The sequence below is a fragment of the Anastrepha obliqua genome, chromosome 6 (assembly GCF_027943255.1).
Source record: "Anastrepha obliqua isolate idAnaObli1 chromosome 6, idAnaObli1_1.0, whole genome shotgun sequence".
NCBI classification, from domain to species: Eukaryota; Metazoa; Arthropoda; class Insecta; order Diptera; family Tephritidae; genus Anastrepha; species Anastrepha obliqua.
The window spans coordinates 50,586,469-50,609,849 of NC_072897.1; the positions used below are offsets into that span (position 1 = coordinate 50,586,469).

A 23,381-nucleotide genomic window follows, 5' to 3' on the forward strand; every position below is an offset into this window, starting at 1 on the left:
GATGAAAGCCGCTACCAAAAAAAAATTGAATAACTTTTTTTCTTTTTAAGTTATCTGTTCCATTTTTATTTTAATTTGCAGATTGATCTTTAAAATTTATTAAAATGGATAACTGGGACACGCAAACACGCTATCACGCACTGGAGTCCGTAGTTTTGGTACAGAGAGAGTACAGGCGGATGTTTGGCGGTGATCCCCCGAGCAGATGGACCATAATGAGACTGGTGAATAATTTTGCTGAGCAAGGAACAGTCACAAGAAGGCCTTATCATCGAAACCCACCAGTTCGGACGGAGGAAACGATCGCTGCTGTAGCTGCAGCTATACAAAGCAATCCAAGGGTTTCAACAAGAAGCTTATCTGCTCAACTTGGTGTCAGCCGACAGTCTTTGCAAACAATAATGCACAAAGATTTAGACTTATTTCCCTACAAAATTCAAATGGTTAACAAACTGAATACAGCAGACTTGCCGATTCGCTTGGAATTTTGCCAGAAGATCCTGCAAATGGTGCAAGAAGACCAAAACTTGTTAAACTACCTTTTCATGTCTGATGAGGCCCATTTCGATTTAAACGGCAATGTGAACAAACAAAATTGTCGAATATGGAGTACTTCTAACCCACAGATACTCCACGAGACGGAATTGCATCCTCTTCGCGTGACAGTGTTGTGTGCGGTTTCTTCACGCTGTATTGTCGGGCCTTATTTTTTTGAAGAAAATGGTCACACCGTTACGGTTACTGGAGACCGTTATTTGAAAATGCTGAAAGAATTTTTCTATCCAGAACTACGCCGAAATAGAATTCCTTTCAACTCTGTGTGGTTTCAACAAGATGGGGCAACGTCTCACATAGCCCAGACTGTTATGACAGAGTTGCGACGAAAATTTCCCAATAAACTGATTTCAAGAAACTCCGAATTTCGTTGGCCCCCCAGGTCGCCTGACCTTACTGCACCTGACTTTTTCTTGTGGGGTTTATGTAAACAAGAAGTTTATAAAACAAAGCCAACAAATTTGGATGAACTAAAACAATCCATTCGGGCAACAATTGCGGCTATTCCTGTCGCAACTCTCAAAGCAGCAATGAACAACTTTTTACTAAGATGCCGCACTTGTGTCAACGAGCATGGGGGGCATTTAAATTCAATTATTTTTAAAACTAGTTAAGCTACATTTAATAAAATTTAATGACCTTCAACTTGAAAAAAAAAAAAATGAATTCCATACACTAAAAAAAAAGTTATTTGAGTTTCTTAATGTAGCAAAATTCATCAGCCACCCTGTACTTAACAAAAAAATGCGCCGCTCACATCAATGTTGAAATATGTTCTTCAATCAAAAGTGTTAAGTACCTACATACATAAATATATCTATAAAGGATATGATTGTGCAAGTATTCAGATCATTGAACAACCTGTTAGTAACTGCATTAATTTTGATGAGATAACGACTTTTGTAGATGCTAGGTATGTAAGCGCACCAGAAGCGTGTTGGAGACTTTTTGAATTTCCAACGCAGGAAAAATCACACACAGTAAAACGTCTTGCGGTACACCTTCCAAATTTACAAAATATTTACTTTCGTGAAGACAGTGCTATTATAGCAGAAGCGATTACGGAATTCCGAGACACTACACTTACTGCGTACTTTAAGCTGAATACAATAGATACTTTTGCTAATACATTGACTTACCAAGAAATTCCTGAACATTACACTTGGCAGCAAGGCTCACGTTCGTGGCAGAGAAGAAAAAATTTAGCCAACGCAATAGGCAGAATTTATACGGTCGATCCAAAGGATCGAGAACGATTTGCATTACGTTTACTGTTAGTTTCCATAAAGGATCCTAAATCATACAATGATTTATTGACAGTTGGTAATGAGCTCCTCCCTTCTTTTTGGGAATCGGCCGTCAAACGAAAGCTATTAGTGGATAACTCGGAATGGGTTGCTGTTTTGACAGAAGTTTCTACCTTCAAAATGCCCTCACAGTTAAGACGTATTTTTGCCATGATTTGCGTGTTTGGAGAACCTACTTCGCCCCTTGAACTTTGGACAACATTTAAAGAATATTTTATTGAAGATTTTGTAAGAGATAATAATGTAGTAGAAAGTGAAATATTGGCGTTGCGGGAAATTAATCAAATTTTACTTTCCCACAATACATCTTTAAAACATTTTGGTTTGCCGGAAGTTTCTTTTGCAGACAACCTTACAACTTTAACAACTGACATTGAAGTCGATTTGATATGCGCACAAACATTAAAAGATCAGCTTAATCGAGAACAAAAACACATTTTTGACGAAGTATGTACAATGCTTAATGATGAGGGCATATCTGTTAAAGCTGTTTTTATTGATGGACCTGGTGGCTCTGGAAAAACATTTCTGTATAAAACTCTTACTCACTATATTCGTGGTATTGGAGAAACAGTGATTACCGTAGCTTGGACAGGTATAGCTTCAATTTTGTTGCCAGGCGGGCGAACTGCTCACAGCGTTTTTAAATTTCCCATACCGTTGACTGAATCGTCAGTTTCTTTGGTAAAACCAAACACTAAAGTTGGTCAGGCATTAAAGGCAGCAAAAGCTATTATTTGGGATGAAGCTAGCATGGTACCTGGCAGAGCTCTGTTGTGTTTAGATCGTCTTTTGCGCGATATTCACCAAAATGAGACGCCTTTTGGTGGGAAAATTATTATTCTGGGTGGAGACTTTAGGCAAGTTTTGCCTGTGGTACCGAGAAGTACGCGAACTGGCATAGTTGATAATTGTTTAAAACGTTGCTCTTTGTGGAAATTTTTTAAATCATTTAAGCTCACAATCAATATGCGTACTCAAAAATCCGACTATTGTAATTTTCTTTTGCGCATAGGACACGGCGAAGGGCAAGACAATGCATCAAGAGTAAAAATTCCTGATCAAATTCTTTTAAAAAACGGAAACCTCATTGACTGGGTTTTCCAACCAAATAATGGAATAATAGAAATTGATAATTTAAAAGACCGAGCCATATTATGTCCAAAAAATGATCAATGTGCCATCATAAACTCGAGTATAGTCGATATGCTACCTGGTCAAGAGCGCACATATCTCAGCGCTGATACGATTGTTTCACAAGATTCACAAGATCAGGTAAGATTCCCAGTGGAATTTTTACACTCCCTCAATTTTAGTGGAACTCCGCCGCATAAGCTTCAATTGAAAATTGGAACAGTGATAATGTTGATTCGCAATTTAAGCCCAGCAGAAGGATTGGTGAATGGCACACGACTTATCGTAAAAGAAATGCATCCGAATTGCTTGCACGCGGAAGTGTTATGCGGAGAGGCTCAGGGAAGGCGATTTCTATTGCCTCGTATAAATTTGCAGCCGAGCGATACCACACTTCCCTTTACGTTGAAGCGTCGCCAATTTCCAATTATAATAGCCTTCGCCATAACTATAAATAAGGCCCAGGGGCAAACATTATCAAGGGTGGCGCTTCATTTAAAGGAGGATTGCTTTGCCCACGGTCAACTTTATGTTGCGTTAAGCCGGGTTAGATCCTGGGAAAATATACGCGTTCAAATGGGCAATAACGAAAACTTCACGTTGAATGTAGTTTATAATGAAGTAATTTAAAAAAGAAAATTACTCATTTAACTGAACAAAATTTTAAAAATGTTATAGGCATGCATAAGTTCTTACATAGGTATTACATATGAATAAAAATATACACTTTTCTAATCATCATAACTTTTAATATATAAAAGTGTCACATATGCTGTTTACTTTCCGTGGGAAAAAAGCCCACCCGATTTTCGGGGGTTACATACTAGTCTTCTATAGTATTATTTTAAAATATGGCGCTTATTCTGACTAAACTACAACACGTAAAGATATGAAATATATATCAAAAGAAAGGTTTTGATGAGCATATTTCCGGAAAATTATAAAAATTAAAATTGGTTAATTTGTTCATGAAATATTTGCGTGTAAAGTTATCGAAATTTTCATATTGTTAACAGCGATGTCTATGCAAAGCGCGTTGACACACAAACGCATATGTATATATGAGTACGTTTGCTTTGTTTAGCTCTCTTTCTAATGAGCACAGCATTGTATACATTTGGATTCTCAATAATTGTTTTGCTTTGTTATCCTTACTAATAAATACATATGTATTCATGAACATAGTCCCAACGGTTGCTGCGAATTTTTTTCAAAATTTTGTTGTGATGGTATTGCCATGATGTGGTATAAATTGACAATTTACTTGAAATTTGTCAGTTCACTTAAAACAACGGTAACAGTGCAAATTAGTAAGAGTTTTGGGCAGACGCAAAATAGAATTTATTTTGAGAAAAAAGTACATACATACATATTTAATTTTAAAATATGCCTAGAGGACGCCCAAGAAGAGTTCGTAGAAGAGTTCCTACTTTAAGTGGAGGAATAGAGCAGGTAAGTAAGTGTTAAATGTTTGAAACGTCACGTATTGCATATGATTGGTAGAATCATCCACTTTTTTTTCGTTCATATATGGTACAATTGATCTACAATATATAAACGTATGTATGTATTTAAAAATTTTGTGTTCGCTTGATCCTTTTTGCAAAACTCAAAATTTTAAATAGTTTTAAAAAATGAAGAGAGAGAGACAAATTAGTTTTTTATTTGATACGCTTTTGGCATGGATCCATCTACTTGCTGTAAACGCCCTTTTGTCATTTGGCACGCGATGTGTCGTACTAGAAAAGAGTACATGTCTACCCTTCAAATAAGATAGAGTTTTAACAAAGTGGTTGTGCGCTTAAATCGGTTTTTGTTGAAAACTTACATCTCTTTGCTTCCGCTACATATAATATATGTTTTAAACGATTTCATGTTTTTTAGGTCCGTATTCATGCAAGCACAAGTACATACAAAAAAGCTCTAGATCCAGCATTTAATGCAGAATATAACACGTTTGGTGGTTTAACCAGTATATGTTTGCATTGCAATGCTAAACATTTTAAATGTGAAAAGGTAACTTTCCATTATTGAAAAACTTTGGTAAACTTGATAAAGAAAAATTTTTTATAGGGAAGAAATCAATTCCTTACATGCTGCCACGGTGGGAAAGTGCAGATACCGATACCTCGCATACCTGATTTTTTGGAAAGCGTTTTTGAAAATAATTTGAACTCTTTCCGGTCCCATTACTTAGAGAATATAAGACAAATAAATAGCTCATTCGCTTTTGCATCTTTTGAAGCTTAAATTGTAGAGCCACCAGGACGTGGCCCTTATTGTTTTCGGATACATGGATCAATTTACCATCGAGTGGGTCCTCTTCATGCTAATAATGATTCAAACTCATTATACGCACAGCTTTATACATATACTTGATACTGACCAAGCCACTGACATTCGACTACAAAGGAATGCAAATTGCGATAGTTCCTTGATGAAATGCCTACACGAGATGATATCAACCGTGAATCCCTTAGCCCGTCAGTATAAATTTATGGCACAAGTTGAACGCGAGGAGGAACAGAGGGCACGACAGGCAAATCGAGTTCCGCACAAAGTGAGCATGATTTTCTTCAGTAGTCATGCGAATCGGCGTTATAATTTGCCTAACTGCTCAGAAATTGCAGCCGTTTTCACAACTGAGGATGGTGAACCACCGGCAAGCCGTGATTTAAGAGTATTTTCTCACAGCTCAGAAACACAGTATTGCCAGAGAATGTTAATGCTATGAGAAGGTGCAAATGTTACTGTAAGCTTTTTTTAGTACAATTGAGATCTGAAAGATTTGTAATAAGGTCATTTAGCACACCGAGTTTATAGACACCTCACTGACTTTTGCCCACACAAAAATTAGAAACAGCACACATATTTCACCTCAACACACAGCACATTTCTCACCTCGACATTAAACCAATTAAATTTGTACTATTTTCGTATTTTTGAAATAATAAGCGAATACGTAAAATTTATTACATAATTTTTTTTTTTCAATTACATTAAAAAAAAAAAAACGATTTTAAAAAATAAAATTTATAAAAAAAAAGTTTGCACCGGGAATTGAACTCGCGTCTAACATGTGGCGAGGAAAAATAGGCGGTGCGTTTATTTCTTCGACTGCTTATTTTTTACCATTTTGTTACTTTTGAAATGATAAGCGGATACATAAAATTTATTACAAATTTTTTTACGATTACATTAAAAAAAAAAATTGAAAAACGAAAAAAAAAAAATTTACACCGAGAATTGATGGCGAGTCACGTGGGGAGGATAAATACATTAAACTAATTAAATTTTTACTATTTTCGTATTTTTTGAAATAATAAGCGAATACGTAAAATTTATTACATAATTTTTTTTAATTACATAAAAAAAAACGAATTTAAAAAAAAAAAAATTAATGGTCTATGGATAAGTTCGTGCGGTTTTACAACAGATGGCGTAACTTGATTATTATTCCATCGATCCACATTTCCAAACATTCATTGGAGAGCTACTGTGGTAAGGCACAAACGTCAGTATAAGTTTTTTATTTGAAGCGTAAACAACAATATTTTTACCACACTTGAAAATGTCGAATTTCGTGCCAAATAATGTGTTTTTGCGGGGAATTTTTTAATATGAAGAAAAAAGCAGCCGAAAGTCATCGTATCTTGGTGGAAGTTTATGGTGAGCATGCTCTAGCTGAGCGAACGTGCCAGAAGTGGTTTGCACGCTTTAAAAGTGGTGATTTTGGCCGCGCCGCCAAAGTTCATGGATACCGAATTGGAGGAATTGCTCGATCAAGATCCGGCTCAAACGCAAGAAGAGGTTGCAAAAACTTTGGGAGTTGATCAATCAACCATTTCCAAACGTTTAAAAGCCATGGGAATGATCCGAAATTCAAATTTCAAAAAAAAACCGCACGAACTTATTCATAGACCATTAATAAAAAAAGGTTTGCACTGGGAATTGAAATCGAGTCTAATATGTGGCGAGGAAAAATAGGCGGTGCATTTATTTCTTCGACTGCTTATTTTTTTACCATTTTGTTACTTTTGAAATGATAAGCGGATACATAAAATTTATTAAAAATTTTTTACGATTACATTAAAAAAAACACATTTAAAAAAAAAAAAAAAAATTGGCGCCGAGAATTGATGCCGAGTCACATGGGGAGGATAAATACGCAGTGCGTATATTTCTGCGCCTGCGTTGTGAACCAAGGTTTTGTGCATGCGCGCGACGCGAATTAATTTTAATAAAATTCTGAAAGTAATTCATGAAGTTTTTCATTACATACATTCATAAATGAACGTATACTCTATATGTACATAAATGATGGTATATGACAATATACATACATAATATGTATGTACATGTCAATAGGAGGTATTTGCATTAAGAAAAAAAAAACGGTTTAAGATAAATCAACGTTTATTTTATATTGTATGTCAATTTATAGTTTATGTATTCGACAGCATTTACATACATATGTAGGTATGTACATTTGTATATGAAAAACAATAATGCACAAGCGCAAGAACATCATCTTCCTTTCATACATATGTACATATGCATGTATGCCCAAATAACCTTGACTTATGTATGTACACAAGTCACAGCACATCACATTCTTACAAGACAAATACACATACGCACTAGCGAGTTTCTTCCTAACAAGTGCAAAAACAATTCTGCTCTATGTATGTATTATGTCCTAGCCTATATACATACATACATATATACCTACTTGCCTTCTAAACTTCCTACAAAATAATTGTATTCATATGTTACTACATCCATGCACGTTCATACATTCATGCATATGTATATGCGCGAGCACAGCGCTCCCTTCTTGCTTCCGTGTACTTTTGTCTTTCCCCAGTCGATATTCCTAATATTGTACTTACAAAAACACGATATGTACTTTGATAGACGCAAAAGCAACAGCAAGCGCAACGCCATGGCCGCTTTGCCACCGCACATTCTAAAATGTTCTAGAACACAACAAAAACACATACCTCACATGCGCATGTCGCCCAAAGCTAAAATCTAAGCCTAGCGACTACAAAAACAAAATACATTCGTAGACGCAGTCGCAGCGGCCATGATTCTATCAGCGACGGCGCTGAACAATTTAGAACAAAACAAAAAGTTCATTCATAAGTTAGAGCTCATATTTCAATTTCATTCATAAAACGAGCCGCCCATATGCCAATTTTCGCGACCATTCGAAAATAGTCAATATTGGAATATTTCGCGTGGAATTATTTGCCAATATTTGATAAATCTTAAATTTTTGTCATGTCGAGTGGCCGCGGCTCCGTATGTATGTATGCACCCTTATATGTATGTAAATATGTCTTCTAACTGTGCGACAGTCGCGAGTTAATGCGACTTCCAGCGAATCACACATTGCTTTCCGCAAAGCCGCATATATGTACCTTATGATCAGAAAGTACCGGGAATGTTTAAATTAAACAAAACAGAGTTAAATTTAAGGAAAATTTATATTATCTCCTTCAAAATATGACCCGTCTGAAGGAACACACATGTGCCAACGCTTAACCCAGTCCTCCAAACACTCCCGGCAGGCCGATTTGTATTCTCTTTGATCAGTGCGTTATCACCATGCAAAATCTGAGAATTGTTTGCTCACATTTCCGGCGGTTTCCAACACACAGCATCTCTCTAAGGTTTCAAAACGAATAAATAATATTCTCTATTGACTGTCTGGCCCGATGGAAGGTACTCATGGTGGACTATGCCTTGGCAATCGAAGGAAGCAGTCAACATCACCTTCCCGGTTCTTTTTGCTCATAGGGTATACATATCCCATGTGTCAAGTGTGCGCAGAAGCTTGTGTTCTGGGCTTGTTAGAATGGTGGTAGTTTGTACATATATTTAAACTCATATGTGAGTATGCGCGTTAGGCTTCCTGGATGGATATTAGAATATTTTCTCATCAATATGTGTATGTAAGTAGTTCAGATTTGACTGAAGAAATTAAATATAGGAATGCATATTCATATGATTGACTTTATGGCTGTTTTACATACATATAAATCAATTCAAATGAATAATGTTATATAGAAAATAAATTTCTAAATAACTGGTATTAGAAAAACCTGAATACACTATTTTAAATCAATTTCAATTAATCCAAATATAAAAAATGAAATAAAAATATCGAATAAAAAACTGTGCACAGGATTTGAACCTGAGTCAAATATGAGACGATGTATTGCATATACAACACGTCTTTCACGATTGCGCTAATCTATAATTATTAATGATATTTTCTAAATCACTCATTTATTCGATTCGCAGTTTTATATGCACATATTCTGCGTTAGTTGAAAGTTTGTATGCGTAATTATATGCATATGCATCTGTGTATGCGCGTTTGGCTTTCTGGACGGATATTAGAATGATATTTTCTCATCAATATAATTTGGATTTGATGAAATAGATTATAGACATATGTACATATTTTCTGTTTTGATTGATTTATATAAAAATCAGGTCATATCCAGTATGAACTATTTTATACCGAAAAGAAATTTCCATTTATAAAATACAAAAAACAGTATTTTAAAGAAATTTTAATTAAAATAAACTCAAAAATTTTACCAAACTTTCCTGGTTTGAATTGTAAAAAAAAAAAATGTGCAAGAAAAAAAAATATGACTTCAGGACTTGAACCTGAATTAAATACGTGCAAAAACACAAAACGAATAATTCCGCCGACTTTAGCTTCTGCACCACAAACTAACTACCGCGCGGCCTTCTTAATCGCAAATTTATTCGCTTCGATTTCCTTAGTAGTGTGCCGAAAAATCTTATGAACGTCCTCAGTAGTATGGTAAACGCAGAAAATATCTGAATTCTTGGCCTAGCGTGGTAAGTAAATATAGAAACCCTCCACTCGCGTCACTCGCGTGGTAAATATCTGCAATTCCGACCTCTTCAGGAAAGTTGAATTTGAAATGACCTTATTATGAATCTATAAATTAGAACTCGAAAAAAGCTCTTTTAACATTTGCTCCTTCTCATTGCATTAACATTCTCTGGTATTGCACCACGATTTCAACTTTACATAGATTATGCGATCCCTTGGTTTACCCTCTTTTATTCCCTATGGTGAGCCAGGATACGACGAAGCACTACTACATGAGCAAGAATACAGAACAAGTCGCAGGTTCAGGGTCACACAGTTGCAATTCGTTGGATATCGAATGGCGATTCGAGAAGGTTTCAGCTTACTTCATGCTTCAGGTAAACTTTGGCAACAATATTTAGTTGATCAGTACGTTAGAATAGAGGTTGGCGTTTTTGCGTAATCACCAACATCAGCTTCGAGTTGAAACATATGCTGGCTTACACGATTATGCTATGCGTCAAGCAGAACTAGAAAATGCACGCCCTGGTCGCATTGTCGTTCTGCCTTCCAGTTTTCCAGGTTCACCTCGCAATATGAATATGCATTACCAAGATGCCATGGCTATTGTTAGAAAACATGGAAAGCCGTCACTTTTCATAACTTTTACCTCTAATCCAAAATGGCCTGAGATAACTCAAAACATTGAACAGTATCAAGTACCCCAAATGCGTCCTGAGTTAATAGCGCGAGTTTTTAAGCAAAAACTAAAAGATCTTTTAAATTATATTTCAAAAAAGCATGTATTTGGAAGGGTGAAATATTTTCTATACGTAATAGAATTTCAAAAAAGAGATCTACCGCATGCACATATTTTGGTTGCTCTTCATGATGCAGATACCATTATTGATGCTTCTATTATAGACTTGGCTGTTTGTGCTGAAATTCCGAATAAATAAACTGAGCCTGAACTTCATGAAATTGTTTTAAAATGTATGGTGCATGGTCCATGTGGCCCACTTAATCCTTCATCGCCTTGCATGTCTAAATCTGGATAATGCACAAAAAAATATCCAAAACTATTTCAAGAAGTTACTTTGCAAGATGTCAATGGGTATCCCCAGTATCGTCGCCGCGATGACGGGAGCAAAGTTTTAGTTCGAGTCAATCAAAACCAAATTGAATTAGATAATTGATGGATCGTACCATATAATAAATACTTAACAAAAAAATGCGCCGCTCACATCAATGTTGAAATATGTTCTTCAATCAAAAGTGTTAAGTACCTACATACATAAATATATCTATAAAGGATATGATTGTGCAAGTATTCAGATCATTGAACAACCTGTTAGTAACTGCATTAATTTTGATGAGATAACGACTTTTGTAGATGCTAGGTATGTAAGCGCACCAGAAGCGTGTTGGAGACTTTTTGAATTTCCAACGCAGGAAAAATCACACACAGTAAAACGTCTTGCGGTACACCTTCCAAATTTACAAAATATTTACTTTCGTGAAGACAGTGCTATTATAGCAGAAGCGATTACGGAATTCCGAGACACTACACTTACTGCGTACTTTAAGCTGAATACAATAGATACTTTTGCTAATACATTGACTTACCAAGAAATTCCTGAACATTACACTTGGCAGCAAGGCTCACGTTCGTGGCAGAGAAGAAAAAATTTAGCCAACGCAATAGGCAGAATTTATACGGTCGATCCAAAGGATCGAGAACGATTTGCATTACGTTTACTGTTAGTTTCCATAAAGGATCCTAAATCATACAATGATTTATTGACAGTTGGTAATGAGCTCCTCCCTTCTTTTTGGGAATCGGCCGTCAAACGAAAGCTATTAGTGGATAACTCGGAATGGGTTGCTGTTTTGACAGAAGTTTCTACCTTCAAAATGCCCTCACAGTTAAGACGTATTTTTGCCATGATTTGCGTGTTTGGAGAACCTACTTCGCCCCTTGAACTTTGGACAACATTTAAAGAATATTTTATTGAAGATTTTGTAAGAGATAATAATGTAGTAGAAAGTGAAATATTGGCGTTGCGGGAAATTAATCAAATTTTACTTTCCCACAATACATCTTTAAAACATTTTGGTTTGCCGGAAGTTTCTTTTGCAGACAACCTTACAACTTTAACAACTGACATTGAAGTCGATTTGATATGCGCACAAACATTAAAAGATCAGCTTAATCGAGAACAAAAACACATTTTTGACGAAGTATGTACAATGCTTAATGATGAGGGCATATCTGTTAAAGCTGTTTTTATTGATGGACCTGGTGGCTCTGGAAAAACATTTCTGTATAAAACTCTTACTCACTATATTCGTGGTATTGGAGAAACAGTGATTACCGTAGCTTGGACAGGTATAGCTTCAATTTTGTTGCCAGGCGGGCGAACTGCTCACAGCGTTTTTAAATTTCCCATACCGTTGACTGAATCGTCAGTTTCTTTGGTAAAACCAAACACTAAAGTTGGTCAGGCATTAAAGGCAGCAAAAGCTATTATTTGGGATGAAGCTAGCATGGTACCTGGCAGAGCTCTGTTGTGTTTAGATCGTCTTTTGCGCGATATTCACCAAAATGAGACGCCTTTTGGTGGGAAAATTATTATTCTGGGTGGAGACTTTAGGCAAGTTTTGCCTGTGGTACCGAGAAGTACGCGAACTGGCATAGTTGATAATTGTTTAAAACGTTGCTCTTTGTGGAAATTTTTTAAATCATTTAAGCTCACAATCAATATGCGTACTCAAAAATCCGACTATTGTAATTTTCTTTTGCGCATAGGACACGGCGAAGGGCAAGACAATGCATCAAGAGTAAAAATTCCTGATCAAATTCTTTTAAAAAACGGAAACCTCATTGACTGGGTTTTCCAACCAAATAATGGAATAATAGAAATTGATAATTTAAAAGACCGAGCCATATTATGTCCAAAAAATGATCAATGTGCCATCATAAACTCGAGTATAGTCGATATGCTACCTGGTCAAGAGCGCACATATCTCAGCGCTGATACGATTGTTTCACAAGATTCACAAGATCAGGTAAGATTCCCAGTGGAATTTTTACACTCCCTCAATTTTAGTGGAACTCCGCCGCATAAGCTTCAATTGAAAATTGGAACAGTGATAATGTTGATTCGCAATTTAAGCCCAGCAGAAGGATTGGTGAATGGCACACGACTTATCGTAAAAGAAATGCATCCGAATTGCTTGCACGCGGAAGTGTTATGCGGAGAGGCTCAGGGAAGGCGATTTCTATTGCCTCGTATAAATTTGCAGCCGAGCGATACCACACTTCCCTTTACGTTGAAGCGTCGCCAATTTCCAATTATAATAGCCTTCGCCATAACTATAAATAAGGCCCAGGGGCAAACATTATCAAGGGTGGCGCTTCATTTAAAGGAGGATTGCTTTGCCCACGGTCAACTTTATGTTGCGTTAAGCCGGGTTAGATCCTGGGAAAATATACGCGTTCAAATGGGCAATAACGAAAACTTCACGTTGAATGTAGTTTATAATGAAGTAATTTAAAAAAGAAAATTACTCATTTAACTGAACAAAATTTTAAAAATGTTATAGGCATGCATAAGTTCTTACATAGGTATTACATATGAATAAAAATATACACTTTTCTAATCATCATAACTTTTAATATATAAAAGTGTCACATATGCTGTTTACTTTCCGTGGGAAAAAAGCCCACCCGATTTTCGGGGGTTACATACTAGTCTTCTATAGTATTATTTTAAAATATGGCGCTTATTCTGACTAAACTACAACACGTACAGATATGAAATATATATCAAAAGAAAGGTTTTGATGAGCATATTTCCGGAAAATTATAAAAATTAAAATTGGTTAATTTGTTCATGAAATATTTGCGTGTAAAGTTATCAAAATTTTCATATTGTTAACAGCGATGTCTATGCAAAGCGCGTTGACACACAAACGCATATGTATATATGAGTACGTTTGCTTTGTTTAGCTCTCTTTCTAATGAGCACAGCATTGTATACATTTGGATTCTCAATAATTGTTTTGCTTTGTTATCCTTACTAATAAATACATATGTATTCATGAACATAGTCCCAACGGTTGCTGCGAATTTTTTTCAAAATTTTGTTGTGATGGTATTGCCATGATGTGGTATAAATTGACAATTTACTTGAAATTTGTCAGTTCACTTAAAACAACGGTAACAGTGCAAATTAGTAAGAGTTTTGGGCAGACGCAAAATAGAATTTATTTTGAGAAAAAAGTACATACATACATATTTAATTTTAAAATATGCCTAGAGGACGCCCAAGAAGAGTTCGTAGAAGAGTTCCTACTTTAAGTGGAGGAATAGAGCAGGTAAGTAAGTGTTAAATGTTTGAAACGTCACGTATTGCATATGATTGGTAGAATCATCCACTTTTTTTTCGTTCATATATGGTACAATTGATCTACAATATATAAACGTATGTATGTATTTAAAAATTTTGTGTTCGCTTGATCCTTTTTGCAAAACTCAAAATTTTAAATAGTTTTAAAAAATGAAGAGAGAGAGACAAATTAGTTTTTTATTTGATACGCTTTTGGCATGGATCCATCTACTTGCTGTAAACGCCCTTTTGTCATTTGGCACGCGATGTGTCGTACTAGAAAAGAGTACATGTCTATCCTTCAAACAAGATAGAGTTTTAACAAAGTGGTTGTGCGCTTAAATCGGTTTTTGTTGAAAACTTACATCTCTTTGCTTCCGCTACATATAATATATGTTTTAAATGATTTCATGTTTTTTAGGTCCGTATTCATGCAAGCACAAGTACATACAAAAAAGCTTTAGATCCAGCATTTAATGCAGAATATAACACGTTTGGTGGTTTAACCAGTATATGTTTGCATTGCAATGCTAAACATTTTAAATGTGAAAAGGTAACTTTCCATTATTGAAAAACTTTGGTAAACTTGATAAAGAAAAATTTTTTATAGGGAAGAAATCAATTCCTTACATGCTGCCACGGTGGGAAAGTGCAGATACCGATACCTCGCATACCTGATTTTTTGGAAAGCGTTTTTGAAAATAATTTGAACTCTTTCCGGTCCCATTACTTAGAGAATATAAGACAAATAAATAGCTCATTCGCTTTTGCATCTTTTGAAGCTTAAATTGTAGAGCCACCAGGACGTGGCCCTTATTGTTTTCGGATACATGGATCAATTTACCATCGAGTGGGTCCTCTTCATGCTAATAATGATTCAAACTCATTATACGCACAGCTTTATACATATACTTGATACTGACCAAGCCACTGACATTCGACTACAAAGGAATGCAAATTGCGATAGTTCCTTGATGAAATGCCTACACGAGATGATATCAACCGTGAATCCCTTAGCCCGTCAGTATAAATTTATGGCACAAGTTGAACGCGAGGAGGAACAGAGGGCACGACAGGCAAATCGAGTTCCGCACAAAGTGAGCATGATTTTCTTCAGTAGTCATGCGAATCGGCGTTATAATTTGCCTAACTGCTCAGAAATTGCAGCCGTTTTCACAACTGAGGATGGTGAACCACCGGCAAGCCGTGATTTAAGAGTATTTTCTCACAGCTCAGAAACACAGTATTGCCAGAGAATGTTAATGCTATGAGAAGGTGCAAATGTTACTGTAAGCTTTTTTTAGTACAATTGAGATCTGAAAGATTTGTAATAACGTCATTTAGCACACCGAGTTTATAGACACCTCACTGACTTTTGCCCACACAAAAATTAGAAACAGCACACATATTTCACCTCAACACACAGCACATTTCTCACCTCGACATTAAACCAATTAAATTTGTACTATTTTCGTATTTTTGAAATAATAAGCGAATACGTAAAATTTATTACATAATTTTTTTTTTTCAATTACATTAAAAAAAAAAAAACGATTTTAAAAAATAAAATTTATAAAAAAAAAGTTTGCACCGGGAATTGAACTCGCGTCTAACATGTGGCGAGGAAAAATAGGCGGTGCGTTTATTTCTTCGACTGCTTATTTTTTACCATTTTGTTACTTTTGAAATGATAAGCGGATACATAAAATTTATTACAAATTTTTTTACGATTACATTAAAAAAAAAAATTGAAAAACGAAAAAAAAAAAATTTACACCGAGAATTGATGGCGAGTCACGTGGGGAGGATAAATACATTAAACTAATTAAATTTTTACTATTTTCGTATTTTTTGAAATAATAAGCGAATACGTAAAATTTATTACATAATTTTTTTTAATTACATAAAAAAAAAACGAATTTAAAAAAAAAAAAATTAATGGTCTATGGATAAGTTCGTGCGGTTTTACAACAGATGGCGTAACTTGATTATTATTCCATCGATCCACATTTCCAAACATTCATTGGAGAGCTACTGTGGTAAGGCACAAACGTCAGTATAAGTTTTTTATTTGAAGCGTAAACAACAATATTTTTACCACACTTGAAAATGTCGAATTTCGTGCCAAATAATGTGTTTTTGCGGGGAATTTTTTAATATGAAGAAAAAAGCAGCCGAAAGTCATCGTATCTTGGTGGAAGTTTATGGTGAGCATGCTCTAGCTGAGCGAACGTGCCAGAAGTGGTTTGCACGCTTTAAAAGTGGTGATTTTGGCCGCGCCGCCAAAGTTCATGGATACCGAATTGGAGGAATTGCTCGATCAAGATCCGGCTCAAACGCAAGAAGAGGTTGCAAAAACTTTGGGAGTTGATCAATCAACCATTTCCAAACGTTTAAAAGCCATGGGAATGATCCGAAATTCAAATTTCGAAAAAAAACCGCACGAACTTATTCATAGACCATTAATAAAACAAGGTTTGCACTGGGAATTGAAATCGAGTCTAATATGTGGCGAGGAAAAATAGGCGGTGCATTTATTTCTTCGACTGCTTATTTTTTTACCATTTTGTTACTTTTGAAATGATAAGCGGATACATAAAATTTATTAAAAATTTTTTACGATTACATTAAAAAAAACACATTTAAAAAAAAAAAAAAAAATTGGCGCCGAGAATTGATGCCGAGTCACATGGGGAGGATAAATACGCAGTGCGTATATTTCTGCGCCTGCGTTGTGAACCAAGGTTTTGTGCATGCGCGCGACGCGAATTAATTTTAATAAAATTCTGAAAGTAATTCATGAAGTTTTTCATTACATACATTCATAAATGAACGTATACTCTATATGTACATAAATGATGGTATATGACAATATACATACATAATATGTATGTACATGTCAATAGGAGGTATTTGCATTAAGAAAAAAAAAACGGTTTAAGATAAATCAACGTTTATTTTATATTGTATGTCAATTTATAGTTTATGTATTCGACAGCATTTACATACATATGTAGGTATGTACATTTGTATATGAAAAACAATAATGCACAAGCGCAAGAACATCATCTTCCTTTCATACATATGTACATATGCATGTATGCCCAAATAACCTTGACTTATGTATGTACACAAGTCACAGCACATCACATTCTTACAAGACAAATACACATACGCACTAGCGAGTTTCTTCCTAACAAGTGCAAAAACAATTCTGCTCTATGTATGTATTATGTCCTAGCCTATATACATACATACATATATACCTACTTGCCTTCTAAACTTCCTACAAAATAATTGTATTCATATGTTACTACATCCATGCACGTTCATACATTCATGCATATGTATATGCGCGAGCACAGCGCTCCCTTCTTGCTTCCGTGTACTTTTGTCTTTCCCCAGTCGATATTCCTAATATTGTACTTACAAAAACACGATATGTACTTTGATAGACGCAAAAGCAACAGCAAGCGCAACGCCATGGCCGCTTTGCCACCGCACATTCTAAAATGTTCTAGAACACAACAAAAACACATACCTCACATGCGCATGTCGCCCAAAGCTAAAATCTAAGCCTAGCGACTACAAAAACAAAATACATTCGTAGACGCAGTCGCAGCGGCCATGATTCTATCAGCGACGGCGCTGAACAATTTAAAACAAAACAAAAAGTTCATTCATAAGTTAGAGCTCATATTTCAATTTCATTCATAAAACGAGCCGCCCATATGCCAATTTTCGCGACCATTCGAAAATAGTCAATATTGGAATATTTCGCGTGGAATTATTTGCCAATATTTGATAAATCTTAAATTTTTGTCATGTCGAGTGGCCGCGGCTCCGTATGTATGTATGCACCCTTATATGTATGTAAATATGTCTTCTAACTGTGCGACAGTCGCGAGTTAATGCGACTTCCAGCGAATCACACATTGCTTTCCGCAAAGCCGCATATATGTACCTTATGATCAGAAAGTACCGGGAATGTTTAAATTAAACAAAACAGAGTTAAATTTAAGGAAAATTTATATTATCTCCTTCAAAATATGACCCGTCTGAAGGAACACACATGTGCCAACGCTTAACCCACTCCTCCAAACACTCCCGGCAGGCCGATTTGTATTCTCTTTGATCAGTGCGTTATCACCATGCAAAATCTGAGAATTGTTTGCTCACATTTCCGGCGGTTTCCAACACACAGCATCTCTCTAAGGTTTCAAAACGAATAAATAATATTCTCTATTGACTGTCTGGCCCGATGGAAGGTACTCATGGTGGACTATGCCTTGGCAATCGAAGGAAGCAGTCAACATCACCTTCCCGGTTCTTTTTGCTCATAGGGTATACATATCCCATGTGTCAAGTGTGCGCAGAAGCTTGTGTTCTGGGCTTGTTAGAATGGTGGTAGTTTGTACATATATTTAAACACATATGTGAGTATGCGCGTTAGGCTTCCTGGATGGATATTAGAATATTTTCTCATCAATATGTGTATGTAAGTAGTTCAGATTTGACTGAAGAAATTAAATATAGGAATGCATATTCATATGATTGACTTTATGGCTGTTTTACATATAAATCAATTCAAATGAATAATGTTATATAGAAAATAAATTTCTAAATAACTGGTATTAGAAAAACCTGAATACACTATTTTAAATCAATTTCAATTAATCCAAATATAAAAAATGAAATAAAAATATCGAATAAAAAACTGTGCACAGGATTTGAACCTGAGTCAAATATGAGACGATGTATTGCATATACAACACGTCTTTCACGATTGCGCTAATCTATAATTATTAATGATATTTTCTAAATCACTCATTTATTCGATTCGCAGTTTTATATGCACATATTCTGCGTTAGTTGAAAGTTTGTATGCGTAATTATATGCATATGCATCTGTGTATGCGCGTTTGGCTTTCTGGACGGATATTAGAATGATATTTTCTCATCAATATAATTTGGATTTGATGAAATAGATTATAGACATATGTACATATTTTCTGTTTTGATTGATTTATATAAAAATCAGGTCATATCCAGTATGAACTATTTTATACCGAAAAGAAATTTCCATTTATAAAATACAAAAAACAGTATTTTAAAGAAATTTTAATTAAAATAAACTCAAAAATTTTACCAAACTTTCCTGGTTTGAATTGTAAAAAAAAAAAATGTGCAAGAAAAAAAATATGACTTCAGGACTTGAACCTGAATTAAATACGTGCAAAAACACAAAACGAATAATTCCGCCGACTTTAGCTTCTGCACCACAAACTAACTACCGCGCGGCCTTCTTAATCGCAAATTTATTCGCTTCGATTTCCTTAGTAGTGTGCCGAAAAATCTTATGAACGTCCTCAGTAGTATGGTAAACGCAGAAAATATCTGAATTCTTGGCCTAGCGTGGTAAGTAAATATAGAAACCCTCCACTCGCGTCACTCGCGTGGTAAATATCTGCAATTCCGACCTCTTCAGGAAAGTTGAATTTGAAATGACCTTATTATGAATCTATAAATTAGAACTCGAAAAAAGCTCTTTTAACATTTGCTCCTTCTCATTGCATTAACATTCTCTGGTATTGCACCACGATTTCAACTTTACATAGATTATGCGATCCCTTGGTTTACCCTCTTTTATTCCCTATGGTGAGCCAGGATACGACGAAGCACTACTACATGAGCAAGAATACAGAACAAGTCGCAGGTTCAGGGTCACACAGTTGCAATTCGTTGGATATCGAATGGCGATTCGAGGAGGTTTCAGCTTACTTCATGCTTCAGGTAAACTTTGGCAACAATATTTAGTTGATCAGTACGTTAGAATAGAGGTTGGCGTTTTTGCGTAATCACCAACATCAGCTTCGAGTTGAAACATATGCTGGCTTACACGATTATGCTATGCGTCAAGCAGAACTAGAAAATGCACGCCCTGGTCGCATTGTCGTTCTGCCTTCCAGTTTTCCAGGTTCACCTCGCAATATGAATATGCATTACCAAGATGCCATGGCTATTGTTAGAAAACATGGAAAGCCGTCACTTTTCATAACTTTTACCTCTAATCCAAAATGGCCTGAGATAACTCAAAACATTGAACAGTATCAAGTACCCCAAATGCGTCCTGAGTTAATAGCGCGAGTTTTTAAGCAAAAACTAAAAGATCTTTTAAATGATATTTCAAAAAAGCATGTATTTGGAAGGGTGAAATATTTTCTATACGTAATAGAATTTCAAAAAAGAGATCTACCGCATGCACATATTTTGGTTGCTCTTCATGATGCAGATACCATTATTGATGCTTCTATTATAGACTTGGCTGTTTGTGCTGAAATTCCGAATAAATAAACTGAGCCTGAACTTCATGAAATTGTTTTAAAATGTATGGTGCATGGTCCATGTGGCCCACTTAATCCTTCATCGCCTTGCATGTCTAAATCTGGATAATGCACAAAAAAATATCCAAAACTATTTCAAGAAGTTACTTTGCAAGATGTCAATGGGTATCCCCAGTATCGTCGCCGCGATGACGGGAGCAAAGTTTTAGTTCGAGTCAATCAAAACCAAATTGAATTAGATAATTGATGGATCGTACCATATAATAAATACTTAACAAAAAAATGCGCCGCTCACATCAATGTTGAAATATGTTCTTCAATCAAAAGTGTTAAGTACCTACATACATAAATATATCTATAAAGGATATGATTGTGCAAGTATTCAGATCATTGAACAACCTGTTAGTAACTGCATTAATTTTGATGAGATAACGACTTTTGTAGATGCTAGGTATGTAAGCGCACCAGAAGCGTGTTGGAGACTTTTTGAATTTCCAACGCAGGAAAAATCACACACAGTAAAACGTCTTGCGGTACACCTTCCAAATTTACAAAATATTTACTTTCGTGAAGACAGTGCTATTATAGCAGAAGCGATTACGGAATTCCGAGACACTACACTTACTGCGTACTTTAAGCTGAATACAATAGATACTTTTGCTAATACATTGACTTACCAAGAAATTCCTGAACATTACACTTGGCAGCAAGGCTCACGTTCGTGGCAGAGAAGAAAAAATTTAGCCAACGCAATAGGCAGAATTTATACGGTCGATCCAAAGGATCGAGAACGATTTGCATTACGTTTACTGTTAGTTTCCATAAAGGATCCTAAATCATACAATGATTTATTGACAGTTGGTAATGAGCTCCTCCCTTCTTTTTGGGAATCGGCCGTCAAACGAAAGCTATTAGTGGATAACTCGGAATGGGTTGCTGTTTTGACAGAAGTTTCTACCTTCAAAATGCCCTCACAGTTAAGACGTATTTTTGCCATGATTTGCGTGTTTGGAGAACCTACTTCGCCCCTTGAACTTTGGACAACATTTAAAGAATATTTTATTGAAGATTTTGTAAGAGATAATAATGTAGTAGAAAGTGAAATATTGGCGTTGCGGGAAATTAATCAAATTTTACTTTCCCACAATACATCTTTAAAACATTTTGGTTTGCCGGAAGTTTCTTTTGCAGACAACCTTACAACTTTAACAACTGACATTGAAGTCGATTTGATATGCGCACAAACATTAAAAGATCAGCTTAATCGAGAACAAAAACACATTTTTGACGAAGTATGTACAATGCTTAATGATGAGGGCATATCTGTTAAAGCTGTTTTTATTGATGGACCTGGTGGCTCTGGAAAAACATTTCTGTATAAAACTCTTACTCACTATATTCGTGGTATTGGAGAAACAGTGATTACCGTAGCTTGGACAGGTATAGCTTCAATTTTGTTGCCAGGCGGGCGAACTGCTCACAGCGTTTTTAAATTTCCCATACCGTTGACTGAATCGTCAGTTTCTTTGGTAAAACCAAACACTAAAGTTGGTCAGGCATTAAAGGCAGCAAAAGCTATTATTTGGGATGAAGCTAGCATGGTACCTGGCAGAGCTCTGTTGTGTTTAGATCGTCTTTTGCGCGATATTCACCAAAATGAGACGCCTTTTGGTGGGAAAATTATTATTCTGGGTGGAGACTTTAGGCAAGTTTTGCCTGTGGTACCGAGAAGTACGCGAACTGGCATAGTTGATAATTGTTTAAAACGTTGCTCTTTGTGGAAATTTTTTAAATCATTTAAGCTCACAATCAATATGCGTACTCAAAAATCCGACTATTGTAATTTTCTTTTGCGCATAGGACACGGCGAAGGGCAAGACAATGCATCAAGAGTAAAAATTCCTGATCAAATTCTTTTAAAAAACGGAAACCTCATTGACTGGGTTTTCCAACCAAATAATGGAATAATAGAAATTGATAATTTAAAAGACCGAGCCATATTATGTCCAAAAAATGATCAATGTGCCATCATAAACTCGAGTATAGTCGATATGCTACCTGGTCAAGAGCGCACATATCTCAGCGCTGATACGATTGTTTCACAAGATTCACAAGATCAGGTAAGATTCCCAGTGGAATTTTTACACTCCCTCAATTTTAGTGGAACTCCGCCGCATAAGCTTCAATTGAAAATTGGAACAGTGATAATGTTGATTCGCAATTTAAGCCCAGCAGAAGGATTGGTGAATGGCACACGACTTATCGTAAAAGAAATGCATCCGAATTGCTTGCACGCGGAAGTGTTATGCGGAGAGGCTCAGGGAAGGCGATTTCTATTGCCTCGTATAAATTTGCAGCCGAGCGATACCACACTTCCCTTTACGTTGAAGCGTCGCCAATTTCCAATTATAATAGCCTTCGCCATAACTATAAATAAGGCCCAGGGGCAAACATTATCAAGGGTGGCGCTTCATTTAAAGGAGGATTGCTTTGCCCACGGTCAACTTTATGTTGCGTTAAGCCGGGTTAGATCCTGGGAAAATATACGCGTTCAAATGGGCAATAACGAAAACTTCACGTTGAATGTAGTTTATAATGAAGTAATTTAAAAAAGAAAATTACTCATTTAACTGAACAAAATTTTAAAAATGTTATAGGCATGCATAAGTTCTTACATAGGTATTACATATGAATAAAAATATACACTTTTCTAATCATCATAACTTTTAATATATAAAAGTGTCACATATGCTGTTTACTTTCCGTGGGAAAAAAGCCCACCCGATTT

The 23,381-nt window shown here is 35.7% G+C and overlaps 1 pseudogene; it reads left to right on the top strand.

The window, feature by feature from the left end:
- Positions 1-15,241: 15,241 nt before the first annotated feature.
- Positions 15,242-23,381, top strand: part of LOC129250514 (uncharacterized) — a 70,357-nt pseudogene continuing 62,217 nt past the window's right edge.